Consider the following 15,951-nt stretch of genomic DNA (forward strand, 5'->3'; position numbering starts at 1 on the left):
CAGGAAGCAGAGTTCCAACAAGAACCTCATTCTACACAGCTGGGGAATATGAAATACCATGCAGTGGCCTTCACAGACCCAAATGAGACTGAGTGCAAGTTCTACCTGGTGATGACCCTGGTGATTCCCTATCAGCTAACCATTGGCTTCTCCATCATTTGTTCCCATCTTCTGGTTGAGCTTCACAATGTAGGACAGCAGACAACTCACCCACCTCCCAGTCAGTCATGGCCCCGTACTGCTATGGGTTGCCTGAGACCATCATTAACAGTAGTCATGTTTTCTCTTCTAGCCAGAGCTGGCTTCCTCATGACGGAAGTGTGCGGCGAGTACTGTGTGCAGACACCTCCTGCCAAATCTGCAATGCAATGGCTCTGGAGATCGAGCAGTTGCTGGTGGGTGAGAACGCCCTGATCTCTCCCAGTTCACCGGGGCCATCACAGGGCTCCTCTTGCCTAGAGATTTTGTCCCAGTCTGACGTGTCCTTTGAGCATAGTCTGGAGCATCCTTCCACATGCTCTCAAGAACTTTCACTTCCATCTGCAACCCCTTCAGCATCACAATTAATGGATCAGGAATATTTAGAACACTCAGTTACCTGGTCAGCTGCCCAATCACCTGGTACAGTTAGTATGCAACATTACTGGGCTGAAAATGTCCAAGAATTTCAAGTGTCAGATATGCCCCAGCTCCAAGACACTATGTCTTCTTCATGCTTTGAGGGGCTTAGGATTCCAGTAAACCCACAAGAGATGATACAGCAAAACCTCAGCCCTGTGTGCGGGAACCAAGGTCAGCAGCCCTTGCATCCCCGGGTCTCGCTGCTGACTCTGAACCAAGATAGCACTACCCTGACACATCCTATAGCCTTGCCTATGGTCACTGTCCTGCCTGTCCACCAGCCATTCCCCAGTCCTGAAGTCCTGAGTCTCCTTGAGGTACATGTTAAAAAATGGATGCATTTCCAGAGGTGGGGGCTGCCCAGACGTGTAGAGAAGTCCCTGAGGCAGCTCATGTCAAACCTGCCACTGTTTTACCAACCAGTGAATAACCAACCAGCTTCTTTCATCCAAAATGATACTTCTGGGTTCTCTGCTGAGAAATTTGCCATAATTTCCTACGAGACCTGGGGTTCATGTATGGCTGGCCAGGCAACCCAGGCATTCTGGGTTTCTGAATGGTCCCTTATAGACCCAATACAAAGACACCGCTACCACCAAAACCCAAACCACATGGCTCTGGCTCTGCCCTCTGCAGCTCTTAAAGACTTAAGTGGCCTCTATCTACTTCCTCGGAAAAAAGCTAATGACCCAGTGGGCCATCTGCAGCAGAAATACAGCCAGCTGTTCTGTGGCCTCCCTTCTCTGCACAGTGAGTCCCTGGATGACACCTTGGGCTCTCAAGTTCACTCCACAAACGGGAGTCTGTCCAAGCTCCCCTTGAAGGATCCCCTTTTCCTCAGGGAGCTCTCCTTTCTCCCTCTGTTGTCTAAGACTCCACCCGAGTCAGACCCACCCTGTCCCCCATCATCATCCCCAAATTGTGTCATGCCATGTGACCATCCACCAGCTCAGGTCAATGTCCCATTCCTGACTCTGGCCCAGTGTGAAGCCTTAGAGTGGCACATGCTTCAGAGGCAGCTGCAGCATCAGTGGAGTTTGCCAGCTGTTTTCCAGGGAGTTCAGCACACCCAGACCCCTGCGCCGTATAAGCCTTGTGACACAGCCCAGTCTCCAGAAACTCCAGGAAAGCCCAACTCTGTCTGCCCAACCGTGGACTCCCGGAAGCTGCTGAAATTCCACCTCCAGAGGCAGCTGAGTCACCATTGCTGGGGTCTGCCCCCAAAGGTCCAGCAGTCCTTCCAGTTGCTCCTGTCCCCCACTCACCAGCAGACTCCATCCTGGAGCAGCACAGCCCTAGCCAGTGTGAGTGTCCCCCAACCCTCGGCCCTAGAAGCCACTGGTGCTGGTGACCCTTGCTCTCCGTTTGAGGACCCAGTCCGCATACCACACTTATTTGACCAAGTCAAGGCAATACTGCAGAGCCACATCGACTCCAAATGTGGGCAGATTCACGAGGGCAAGGTCCCTGCCCGTGTGTATAGGTCTCGTGAGTGCATTATTCCTGGAGGCCTCGAAGTGGCTGCCTTCACCTGCATCCCAGAAAGCAAACCACTGGAGGTACAGGCAGCAACAGACCCTGACCAACAGCAGAAAGTTATGCCCCAGATGCCAGCGTCCCTTGATCAGCAACAACAGACCTCCCCAGAAGCTGTCACTGAACATCCTCAGCCAGCCCAAGCCCTGACCAAGGAAGTCATGGAGAGCCTGAAGACAACTTTACGGCAGAAGTATCTGGCCTTCTCGTCAGGGCTGCCTCCTGATTATCCTGTGGCTCCCTCCGAGGCCATGACCTCAGCAAAACCTACTCGAACTACAACCATAGAGGTGGTACCTGAACCTGTCAAAATCTTAACAGAACCTCCGACTCAGATGACCTTACCCGAAGAGCAGTGTCTAAGGCCTGGGCCATGCTTTCAAGGTGCCAATGAGACCTGTGCAGACACTGCAGATGATTTTCAACCTGAAGTGCCAGTGGAAGGAATGATTGAGATGGAGGAGCCTCGAGAAAGCCAGACAGAGTCTGCTAGGCCCTGTCTACTCAAGGAATCCCTCTTGGCCAAACTAAATTTCCATCTGAGAAAGAAAATCCTAGAGATACAATGGGGAATTCACACAAAGGCCCGGGAGTCCAGGGAACAAACTGGATGCTCAGCGAACACCCCCCCACAGGCGCCTCTTGGGAGTCTAAACAACCAAGGAAAATCACTGCTCCAGAAACTCCCCATCCCACCAAACACTCCCCATGCCCCAGATCCAAAATGGCTCTGCCTTAAAGAACAGCTGGGCCTTGAGTTAAAGGCGGTGCAGCAGAACCAGAAGCAACCTAGTCCCAGAGCAGCACCCTTTGGCTCTGTCCACGGGTCCTCCGAGATGTCACAACCCAGTGGGGATGTGACAGAGGGCGAGGTGTTTTGTGTTCAGTTGGAGGCCAGTGTGAACAGGCCCAGCCTGGAGGAGCCCTGGAGCCCTGAGTCCCAAAGCCCTGGCAAGAGCAAATATTCAACCCAAGTCTCCATGCTGGCTAAAAAGGAAAAGAATTCAGGGAAGCCAAAGTTGGCAGGAGACCAAGGAGAAGGAGATGCAGGGTTTGTGCTCTCCCCAGCAAGAGAAAAAAGCCACCCTGCTGAAGCCCAGAGGCCAGAAGGGACGCTTCTGAACAGGACTCCCCAAAGCCCCTGGCGACAGAAACATGGCTTTCACCTTGATGCTCCCTGTCCACACAGGTCCCAGCACCATGCTCAGCTTAAACCCCCAGAGCCACGCCCAGGAGCCCCTACGGGGGGGAATCTAAAGAATGACCTGCAAGACAGTCAAACCAGGCTCAATGTCAGCCTCAGACCAGCAAGGACTCCTGAGAGTGTCCAGCGTGTGGGGATCCAGGTGTCACGGAGCCATGCTTCCCTGGGCCCTCTTATTCAGCGTAAGCCATTACAGCACCAAACTTTGCAGAGGCAGGAGATGCCAGCCCATTGTCACAACAGGCCCAGCTTTCCAGAATCGGGCTGGAGAAATAAGATGAAATGCTTTCTGCAATATATAAACTTTCAGGCAAAAGGCAAAGGGCAAAGGGAACCCACGTTTTCAACAGCTGAGAAAATGGCCAACACCAGAAAAGAAAATGTAGAAAAGAGGCTAGCTCCAACCAGAAGTCCCATAGAGAGAACAAAGACAGAGAAGAAGACAAGAGGGGACCCCATGGCCCAACCTCCCCTTACTGAGAAGCAGGTGGGCCTATTCTTGGATGTCTCCCATTCCCCAGACAGCAAGCTCCGTCACCTCTCCTGCTCCAATAAACTCGACTCTGCCTCAGGCTTGCGCCACCCCCGCCACTGCCCTCGGCACTGTCCTCGAGTGGCTTGTGCTACCCAGTCTGGGAACCCACCCAACTCTCAATTCTCCCGTCAGGGAAATGCTGGCCCGCTCAGGAACACCCAGCACAATTAAAAGATGTAGGCTCCCCAGCATGTGCATCCCTTGAAATGGACTGCTCCTGTCACTTTGATTATGTGCAGGTGGGGCAGGGGCCACCCAAAATACAGTCTAAATCTCTAAGCAAAGGCTTGTCGGTCTGCTCCTTCTCTCCGCTCTGGTGTGTTAAGGGAAGGCAGGAGGGAGGCTAAAATGTCCTTCCTGTCCAGGGAAGGAGCTTTAACCCACACTCAAGCACAGTCAGCATTCCACACCAACTCCTCCCAGCCCCACCTTCTCCTCTATTTTCACTACCTCTCCTTTTGTTCAGTTTCTCATTCGTTCTTGCCTGAATAATTGCAATAGTATCTCATATACCCAGGGCTTAGGATAATGACTAGCACATAGTAAAGCCTTAATAGTATTTGAATCCAAAGTCTGGCCAGGGGAAGCAGAGAATCGTTACGTTAATATGATAAGCACTATGAAATGGGGTATCCTCTGCTGATAAGGACTCCAGAAGGATCACAATAAAAATGACCTTGGTAAGCATCTTATGTTCAACAATTAAAATATTTAAGTATTTACTATATGCAAAGTACTGTAGCAAACACAACAATGAACATGACACAGGACTTGCACAACAAAGCTTGTGATCTCGTGGGATAGCCAGTGTCTCATGCCCAAATTGTCTAACCAACATAGATACTTGGATGTCCAATATTCATCTCAAAATAAAAAATGGAACTCCTGATTCTCCACCCATCACCATCACCTAATCACACATGCAAAACATGCTCCAATCATAGTATCCACCATTTCAATTAAAGGCAACTTTGAATTTTGCCTGTTGATTCCCGGCCACTCCTTCTTGTCAGCACTATCCTCATGCCCACATTGCACCTCAGGGCCCAATGATACCATGGGAAGCCAAGATGGAATTCACGTCTGACCTTTACCATCTTTCCATGTCTTTAGGAAAATATTGGTGTCATCCTTGATGTTTTTTCATAAAAATCACATCCAATTCATCAGTAAATCCTGGGATTCCTCTCCCCTGAGATATCCCTCCTGAATGGTTATCACCACCACACATGGATGTGGGACGAGCCCATTCTGCGTCTCCGTCCCTCCGACCTGTCTGAATGTATGTGGTTTCTGTAATTCTGTAGTTGTCAGACTTCCATTCAGTTTGATTTCTGCTGGTTCTGGGTGATGGTTGTTTTATAATTCAGTTGTAATTTTGATGTGATTGTACGAGGAGGCAAGCTGTGTTTACCTATGCTGCCATCTTGACCAGAAGTCTCCTGTTTTGTTTTTAGGGCATAAGAATTTGGTAGCAGTCTGTGAGCCTGGAGGGTGGGGAAGTGGTTAAGTTTGGTGACCATATGTGTAAAGTGGGTGCTCTTGAAACACAGTGGGAGAAATGGCAGAGAAAGCTGAGTCTAGATGCACAGAGCATGAGGAAGAAGATGGGGCTTGAAACAGAGAAAGAGAACAGGTGTGGCATCCTGGTGTTTAGCCAGAGACCAGGGGTACATGGGGGTGGGACCAGAGAACTGGGAAACATACAAAGAAGCTACCCTGAGAGTATGAGGTGGACTTCTGTTTTGGACACCTCTGCGTTCCCACCTTCTTACCCACAGAGGAGCCAAGAACGGGAGGAAGCGTAGGACGTACTATCACTTCCTTGTAATGTGGTAGGGGAAACTGGCTGCCCCTCCTTACTGATTCCTAAGGAAATTCAGAGCTCCCTTCCTCTTGATAGGACCCCGGCACTTAGCACAATGTGTTCACTGCTAGTAGGATGTAGAAAAGCCAGAGAAGAAACAAGAACGTGTCCCCCTCTGAATGGTTATGCTGTGCCTAAGGGATGAGGAGGCCTAGGGCCCAGGCCTGCTGAGCCAACACCCTCCATGTGACTTCCTAAATTATCCCCAAAGATCATTGGAGGTCTTGTGACAGGCACATCCTCCTTGCCTGGTGGGAGTTGGGTAGAGAGCTACAGAGCAAGGGAGATTATAGGGGGGCCCAGAACAAAGGAAGTGACCCAAAAAGGTCACAGCAACCTCAGGTGGGAAGACAAGGTTAATGTGCACACATCTTAGCTTATGGAAAGTAGGCCCTTTCCCATGGTCCCCCATAGGCTCCTACCTGCCCTGGAGCAGCATGTGTTCATAGTGCTGACCAAAGCCCAGTAACAAAGCGTTAGGGAACAAAGAGATGAGCTGAAACTGAGACTTTCAGGATTCTCAATTTTCAGCAAAGTGAAAAGCTGAGAAAAGATAGGGTCAAAGCCTATGATTTCATGTAGGATGTTGTTGAGTGATGAAGCCTTGCTCATCCCATCCCATAACCCTGGCACAACCCCTGGGTTTAAGAGGGGTGAAATCTGAATTAAAAGCCTCATGGAGAGCACAGACTCAAGAATTTACTACTGCAGAATGTGTGGCAGGTGCTGGGAATATATCTGTGCTCGCTTGGAAGCGTAAGTTCACCTCTGGCCCTCTGAGTACCATCATGGTGAATGGCCGTCTCCTCCTGAAGCCCTTCCCTTGATCTCTGCACAGGACACTACAGAATTCTACGGAGGGAATTTCAGGCAGCTGACCACCTGCAGTGGAGGACAGTGGCTTCTCCACTAAATTACCTCTTCTGTTAAACTCGGAGTCCTAGAGGATAGAGACCACATCTGATTCACTTGTGTACCTGCTCACCGCAGCCCACACAGGAAAGGCAGCACACACAAGATGAGCACAGGAGTAAACCCTCTGGAGATACCGCTTCCTGCACAATGCGAGCGGGGCTGGGTCTTGGCTCTTTACCAGCCATCCAAAGCCTAGTGCTGCAGCTGGGTTCAGGGACCCATGGCATAGGCTGGGACTGTCAGAGACTAAAGGACAAGAATGGCTCCTATGCCCACCCCAGGGAGCAGAAAGAAAGGGGGACAACTTTGAGTTCAGGTGGGAGTATGAGAAATGAGTACAGTACAGGCACATAAGATGCTGGGGATCTTGTAGTTGAACCCTGGCTGCTGTTGACTGCCTGGGCTTGCAGAAGATTGTTCATTCTCACCCACAGAGACAGTGAGGCCAGGACTCTGCATGTTTCATCTGGATAAGAGCATGCAGAAGAAATAGTGTGCCTGGCAAGGGGCTGGAGACAGATCTCTGTTTCTAGAAGGAGGGGTGGGGGTTGCCAGCTGGCCCCATTTTCTGCCTTGTCCTTCTCCTGCACTATAACTTCTCAGGGTCCATGGCCGGGCAAGGTGCATATTGCGGGCTTTCCACAGGGGCAAGGCCCTGGGCAAGCAGCTAGACCCGTGGGGATCCAGACGGGAAAAGATTCCTTGTGTAAATAGCACTCGCTGCTGAGGTGCATCAGGGGCATGTGGTAGGGGAAATGAAAGGCCAGGCAGAACCTCACACACAAAGACACATGGACACAGACACCCAGCCACACAGATACATACACAGAAAGACGCAAGTTCAACAATGCCACATGGAAACTAGTTTAGAGTTGCAAGAGGCATGTCCAGGAAACACATCTATGTAGATTCATGAACACCCTGAGTTACATATGCTCAAGCGGGCACAAGCACACATGCAGACACACAAAGCCCACCCTGCAGACCCTCAAACACAAACGCAGTCCAAGTCCATCCTTCAGAGCTGCTCTCCTCCATAAATCCTCCTTGGCCACCTCAGACCAGGACTATCCTTTCTCTAAACTCTAGTTTGTCATTTCTGCCCCACTGCTTGCCCTTTAATAAGGATAGTCTGGATTCACATGCATACCCCTGGCCTCAACAACTTGGCTGTGTGCTTTTAAAAGAATGTCAAGGTCTGCAAGTGAGTCACTGTCCTCTGCAGCAGCTCCATCCTTCACCTACACATCCATCCTCATCCCCATGAGTGTCCCCAGTTTATTGCAGAGTCCTGATCCCCCAGCCCCTCTGACACAGCAGACACAGACTCTAAGGAAAGAGTAAGCCAGATAGACACATTTTGTCAAGGTAATGCTGGTGGGTGTTTCCCCAATAATCTTTACACGGCCCTAGGCTTACCACCCCCAACTGTAACCACTGCACCAATGCTAACCTAAGTAGAACCGCAACCCTAACCCCAGGTAGCTACACACTGACTAGTATCTGCAACTGCACTGGGCATACAAATATCACATACTTAGGAAGGTAAGGTTCATTTGTGCTCCAGGAATTCAGAGGCCCCTTAGTAACAGCTGCACAGTATCAGAGGAGCTTGCCCCTGGAGGGTCCAAGGCTCATCTGAGAACCCGGGAGCACCAAGGCACCCAGCCCTTTGACCCTTGTTCGCCTGTAGTGGTCCAGCCCACCCCAAGCCCTGTTCCAAAAGTACCCCAGCCTCTGAGGTAAAATTTCTCCCCAGCTCCTGCCTGCCAAGGAAATGAGCCTGGGGTTTGGGGCCAAAGGGCAAGTGATCATTTCCCAGTGTGGCTCTCCAGACTCTTGCAACACAACTCCTAGGGCTGCACCCCCACAGCCTGGCCCCAGTACCTGTCCTAAAGAGGTAGTGGGCCTTCTGACACTGGGGGTGAGTGGGGGTATATTAGCACCCCAGTAGGGGTGAAATAGCATCCCCCCTCCAACCTTCAGGATCTCAAGCTGGTGGCAGGTATGTGCATTCTGAACTCACTGCAGCAGAGGCATATTAAGGTCAGTTGAGGCTCTGGGTGCAGAAGAAAATATTAGGCCCCTTAAAAAAAGAGAGAGAGAGACAGGGAAAATAAAAGTACATGCTAACCATATTTTTAAATAAATAAAAAATATTATGTACTATTAATGTTTTATTTACAATAAAATTTGAATATATGTATAATATAATTAATAATAGCATAATAATAATCACAAAGTTTTCATGTCATTTCATTTTTCTAGCTACCAACGAAAAGAAAAATATAAAATTTAATAGTCTGAATGATTAGAATTACTAGAGAAGAGATTTTTCGTTATAGTGCAATAAATTAATGATTAATTAAAATTCAAAAATTATTCATAAACTACGAAAATCCAGGTGCTGATGTAACAACAGGAATTAATTTTATCTTAATATAATTTCAACAGGAATTAATTTTAGTTTAATATAATTTCAACTTACTTTGAATATTTATTTATATGCACAGAAAACTATTTTTAAACCCGTAAATGAAACAAGTACATATCCACAAACTAATTTACATCCCTGCGTATTTGTGTATATCATAAGTCTGAACTGCAGGAGAACCTTTGTAAGTACAAAGTAGCAGATACGATTCTATTGCTCCGATGAGTGGTAGCGCAGCCGCGCAGGGCCTACACAGCGTAGTAGTGTATAGTATGCAGCACAATAATGAAAATAAGTGAATATAAACATACTATCAGGTTTTACTGCTGATTGTAAACTTGTATGTAATTAAAATTGCACATATGAAACCAAACTTGGTGTCATTAGAAAAAAGTGTAAAGTTGGGGTTTTGCAGGGCCCTTCAGAAGTCAGGGCCCGGGGCACCTGCTGTTAAATCTGCCTCTGCACTGCAGAGGTAAGTCAGCCATGTGTACTTCCCTCATCCCTCATGTCTCAGCCCAGGCACCAGGAGCTCCAGTGTAGCACTCCTCTGCACCTCGGCTACCCCAGAGACTGTCAAATACTCCCCAGGCTCTCTCAACAACTCACCAAGAAGTAGCTTCACCCACAGGACTCGAATTCTTAGGGGGACACTCACATCTCAGATGTGTAGCCATCTGAGTCTCCCTGTCCCTTTCCCCAGTGTCTACATTTAGCCTGGCCTGAGGGCCAAGGAAGGGACTTGGTTCAGGGCTGTGAGCTCCAAAATATACAGGTGAGGTGCTTTAAAAAAAAAAGAAAAGAATAAAATCAGCTCTAATTTCTAGAAAAACAAGTGGTAGAAATTGTCAAGAACACTGCAGGGTCTCTACTTTACTTATTATGAGTTAACAAGTTATCTTGTTACTGTTTCATGAATGCTGGCAGATTCCTGCGTCAGATATAAAGGACTTCATGACAGCACAGCCTTAGCAAAAGTTTTAGTACGATTTTGTACTTCAGGTCCCCATGTGTACTAAGTGCCATGTGGGTGGCACAGGATCTATGATAGATGTCCGCACATGCAGGGTGCTATGTTACAGGACAGGATAGCTGAGGTTTGGGGATTCACTGCTTTTATAGTAAGAAACAGCAAGGCTGGTCTTTGTCCAGGGGGAGATACTACCTTATCTGTCAAGGCTGCTCGTTGCAAATACAATTCTGAGAAACAACTGGTAAACATCATTACCTTACATTCTTGCCATACCTGTAAGAATATACAAGAATGCAGAAGGCCTGTGGCAGGTTGCCTCTCCCAGCAGTAATCAGCAATGGGTAAAAATAGATGGTTGATGAGAAAAAAACTGGCTATCCGCATGCTCAAAGAAATCTAGGAGAGACACTCAGGTTAAAAAGAAACTCAATTAACAAAAACCGCATAAGTTATGCTTACTGTTTGCTTCTTCAACTGGTAGGTGGAATGGGTTTTCTGTTTCCTAATAAAGGAAGAAAAGAGATACAGAAGATAGTATCACAGGGACAATGTGAATGTTGAAGAATCTGTGGTAACTTGAGAAGGACTTGGAGAAAACTTCAGGGGGCAGGTGGTGGTAAATAACAGTGGGAACAAGAAAGAAGAATAAGCCCACTTGGCAGAATGAAATGGAAAAAATGAGAACAGATGACAACCTAAACTTCCTTGGTACTGTTTGTGGAGACGGTCTCTAAGGTGGGTACCCCCATGATTTCTACCTCCTGTTGTTCACGCTTTGTGTAATCCTATCCTCTTGTGAGTGTAGCCAGACCTGAGATTTGATTCTAATCAACAAATGATAAAAGTGATGGGATGTCACCGTCATACTCAATTACATTACATTACATTACATTACATTACAAAGACTGTCCTTTAGTATACTCACCCTAAAGATTCTCCTTTCTGGCTTGATGAAGTGGGCATGTTGGAAAGGCAGATGGGCAATGAGCTGCAGTTGGCCTCTAGAAACTGTGTGTAGCCTTTAGATGCTGAGGGTGGCCACCAGCTGATATTCTGCAAGAAACCAGGACCCTTAGTCTGACAAAGAAATTAATTCTGCCAGCAACCTGAGTGAGCTTGGAAGATTCTTCCCCAGACAGGTCTCCAGATGAGAACACATCCCAACCAATACCTTGATTACAGCCTGTGAGACCCTAAGCAGAGGACCAAGCTGGACTCCTGACCCACAGAGACTGTGAGATAATAAACTGTGTGTTGTTTTAAATCACTGTGACATTTGTGGTCATTAGTTACACAGTAACAGAAAATTAACGCACTGCTGTAGCCTTGAAGATAAGAGAAGTGTGTCAGGTAATAAGGTATATGTGGGCAGCACAGACTTTGTGAGTGTGCAAGACACATTCATCCTCTGCAGAGCACCTGCTAAAAATGCAGTGGAATTATTTACAAAGGCAAGTGGAGGCTGTTCCACAGTATGAGCTAGGGAAGAAAAAGGCATCTAGGGAACGCCTCTCCTTCAGCTCATTCTATAAAGATACACAGCTGTGAAAGATCTTCAGCCCTCCTAATAAGCTAGGACCACCTTATCCTGCATGTTAAATGTAAATTACCCTTACATGCTTTCATTTGATTCTTGTTAAGGGAGTGGCAGATATTTGTAAAAGGCCCCCAAAATGTAGCTGACACTGATCTTGTAGAACATGACAGTAATAAAGCAAAAGAAACCTCTGAAAAGGGAAAAGGGAAAGCAACCCAAGTTAGTGGGTGTCACAGGTAGAAAAAGGAGCTCCAGATTTCCTTTGAGTTCAGAAGGAGAAACAATCAGGATAGTTCCCACTGCTTTACGTAGAACAAGTGTTTAATAAATCTTTCTTGAAGAATTGCTGCAAAGATGACTGGGGAAAGCAAAGCATACCCTCTCTCTAGTTCAAAGTCAGTCAGAGAGGGCTGAGAAGACCTATTCTTCGGAACTCATCTCTAGAAACTATGTAATAATGATCTCATATCCACTGTGCTTCGTCAGAGGTAGAGCCTTAGTGGTGAGTTGAGGTTAGCAGGAATGATGATAGGTAACCAACATAACCGATATGGAGGATTTCTCTTAACACAGGAGAGAGCTACCAAAGTTTGGAATTTAGCCAGCTTCCCTACCACATCACATTTCTTTTGACTATATACCTCAGAGTAGAATTGCTAGGTTATATGGAAATTCTTTTTAATTTTGAGGAAACATGAAACATTTTCCACAATAGCAACAGAATTTTTCATTTCCACCAGCACTGCACCAGGGTTACAATCAATTTCTCCTTGCAAACACTATTTTCCTTTTTTTTTTTTTTTTTTTTTTTGAGAGTTGCCATCTGTGGGTTGTGAAGTAATATTTAGATTCACATTTTGCTTTGCATTTCCCTAATGACTAGTGGTGCTGAGCATCTTTTCATGTGCTGGTTGGCTATTTGTATAACTTCTTTGAAGAAATGTCTATTCACATCCTTTCCCCATTTTTGAATTGGGTGTTTTTTGTTGTAGGAGTTCTTTATATACACTGAACATTAATCCCTTATCAGATATATTACTAGCAAATATTTTCTTTATTCTCTTGATAGTGTCATTTGATATACAGAATTCTTAAATTTTGATGAAGTCAATTTTTTTTTTTTTCTTTGTTGTCTGTGCTTTTGGTGTCATACTTAGGAACCCATTACCAAATCCAAGGTCATGAAGATCTTCCCCTGTTTTCTTCTAAGAGTTTTAGCTCTTAAACTTAGGCAAACATACATTCTTCCTTCTGCCTATCTTTGATATTTCTTCCTAAATAAAATCTGAAAAAAACAGATTTCATGATTCAAACCTTTGTAACCTTTTCAAGTTGTTAAGTCTGAATCTCAGTTTAATTATCTCTCAGAAGATAATTTCACAAGGCTAGAGTAAGATTTTTATGTTTAAACATAGCTTACTATACTGCCAGGCACATCGGTGCCCAAAAAACCTACACACATTTTCTTCCTTCCTTGAAAGGAGTTTCTCTTCCAGGACCTGCCAACATCAGTTATTCTACCTTATCTTGCTGCTTCCTCTGTATGGTCCAGAACAGGACACAAGTCGTCTATCTCTGCTTCAGAGGTCTCACTGGTCCTCCCCTCCCTTGCGATCTATGCTTTTATAGAGGTTCCTGCCTCCACTAAAATCCAGCTTGCAGCCAACTGGGCTACCACTTAAAATAAAAATCCTAATGAGGAGAAATGGACAGAACCATCAGTCCCACAAGGACACCCCACCCACCCCTGCCTCTTGACCACATTGTAGGGACACAAGTTAGGGCTCACTGAGTCAGAAGGGAGGCCAAGGCCAAAGACATCAGGGGATAGGGAAAGTCACTCCTGGCATGGATCCCATGGCAGGATGCCCACGTCCCAGCAGAGGTTCTTCCCAGACAGTTCTAAGGCAAATTCTAAGGTCTTCCTTTACATAGGGATCCATCTCCACCGCGCAGGCACCTGGGGCTCCCCTATGTTCCCAAACGATCTTCCCACTGAGGCAATTCCAACCGTCGTTATGATACTCTGGGGACGGTGCCCTCCATATTGTGGTGCCCTCCATATTGTGCCGCCCTCCACACTGGCCCACCCTTCCCATGGCAGCAAATACAGAGCGGGCCTTCGGAATCTCTCTCCAGACAGACACTCCTTTGGGGGCGACTCCCACCTCAGAGTTTCCGGAGGGTTGTTAGAAGGCCCACAGACACGACCCATAGGGTGTTTGCGGGATCTCCCCCACCCCTTCCCCCGCTCCTGCTTACCCGGACCTTCAGGGTGTCACACCGCGTGCCCCGCGCTGCCTGCGGCCGCTCGTAGACGGCGTATTGGGACCAGCGCACGGAGCTGACTTCGCGGGGTGAGCAACAGGTTGAGGCGTTAGAGGCGCGCGCCCCGAGCACAACAACCCTCCCAGCGCCCTGTCGCTGAGGCGCCTGCGCTCTGCACAAGATCATCTCTGGGACCAGTGGGCGCGCCCCGCCCCCTGCGTCTCGAGGTGGGGCCCTCGTGGTTCAGCTGGTGACCTCGCGTGGGAATGAGCGCTGATGGACCACGGGAGGAAAGTCCAGTGACGCAGCTGGTTCACGTACACAAGAAATTTAATTTCCTTCCATTCTGGGATCTGATTTTTTCTCTGTGACCCTTATCACTGACAGAGGCTCTACTTAACCAAACTTCAGTCGGGCTCCTCTGAACTCTCTTTTCAACTAAGCCCTGGCTTTTGGGCTCTTGTGTTCATCCCTGTATTGTCCAGTTTTAGCAAAATTCCTGCTAAGTCACATGGAGATCCTCTCCTTCCTAAAAACCGTGTGGATCTCCTCTCCTCTTCTTCCTCTCTAAAATGGTTGCCACATATTTTTAAATCCCTGACGCTGTGGGCGTACTAACCAGTTCTGACCATTCACAGAACCTTGCACAGGCTCAGTGCTCTTTCTGCATCATTCCATGGTCAACCCCCCCCCACCCCATCTCCTTGGGGCTTTGGAAGAACCAAACCATTTGGCCTAACAAAGACACTAGCTACTAGCCATAGTCATGCAAAGGCATATTAAAAGCTGTTCCCTCTTCCCCATTCCCCAACCTACAGGCTCTCGGGATTTTTGAAGACCCCCACTCTGTAGCAAAATGAGAGCCTTTTGCTGAAGGGCCACTTTATCTGTAAAAATGAGAACAAATATTAAGTAATCCACTATGGCTAAACAAAATTGCAATGTTGAAATTCAGCCTTCATCTGATAAAATCAAAGTTCACAGTGAAACCATGGTTATACTCAAGGTTCTGTGCAGAAATATGGTGTGGACACTTTGTAGGAAAGTCTTCAGCTGTGTCCCAGTTTCCCAGTACAGGTTGTAAAATGCATGACCAACTACAGTAAAATGATTTTGAAAAATGTCTCCACTATAAACAGCAGCATTCTGAAGAATGAAGGGAGTTGGATTTGTTGAGTACCAGGACTTCTATTTTTTCCAAAGGGGAGAAAGAGATACATTAGAGGATGCCAATTTACTGATCAAAAAGACAATTTCTGTGAGTTGGTAAGGACTACTCTAGGTATTGATGGTGTAAGTGGACCTTTGATATCCACCTGCCAGCTGTCATACTTAGCCCCATCCCTCTTCCCTCAGGCCAACATTCCCTTTCCCCTACTTAGGTCTGTCAAAAATGCATTCATGCTACTGTTATTCTTCCTCATCCCAAGTCTTATCAGTTCATTAACCTAGGACCCGGAAATCATTGACCTGGTGCGAACTTTTCTTCTGGGTTTAGTGGTATGTGTCCTACTTCTTTACCCCTAGTAAAGCCTTCACTGGAGTTTTCTGGAATGTCCATCTCTGGCTGTTTTATGTCAATAAAAGAGAGGCCAGAACCCTGGCTGATGTGGCTCATTGGATTGAGTGCCAGCCTGTGAATCAAACGGTTGCTGATTTGATTCCCAGTCAGGGCACATGCCTGGGTTGCAGGCCAGGTCCTCAGTTGGCGTGCAAGAGGCAACCACGCACTGATGTTTCTCTGCCTCTCTTTCCCCCTCTCTTCCCCTCACTCTAAAGATAAACAAAATCTTTTAAAAAAAGAGAGAACAGAATTGTGACTGATTAACTTGTCATTTCTGAAAGTGTTTTATGTGTAAATTGCTAACTTCTCTTAGAGCTCTTTTGTACTGTGTGATCACAAAGATGCTTCTGTGTGGAAGTGATATGATGAAGGAAGGAGAAATAAAGATGTCAGGCACATAAAAGTAAAATATATTTAAATAATTTTGTCGGCCACTATTTTAACAAGAAACAGATAATAGCTGAAACAAAATTTTTATTATATGAAAGACATATTAG

The 15,951-nt window shown here is 46.9% G+C and overlaps 1 pseudogene; it reads left to right on the forward strand.

Moving 5' to 3' along the window:
- The first annotated feature begins 227 nt into the window (after positions 1-227).
- On the forward strand, positions 228-4,067 carry LOC150012925 (protein SPATA31F1 pseudogene; annotated as a pseudogene).
- The last annotated feature ends 11,884 nt before the right edge of the window (positions 4,068-15,951 follow it).

Source organism: Furipterus horrens, unplaced genomic scaffold, assembly GCF_987537825.1.
Source record: "Furipterus horrens unplaced genomic scaffold, mFurHor1.1.pri manual_scaffold_4, whole genome shotgun sequence".
Taxonomy (NCBI): domain Eukaryota; kingdom Metazoa; phylum Chordata; class Mammalia; order Chiroptera; family Furipteridae; genus Furipterus; species Furipterus horrens.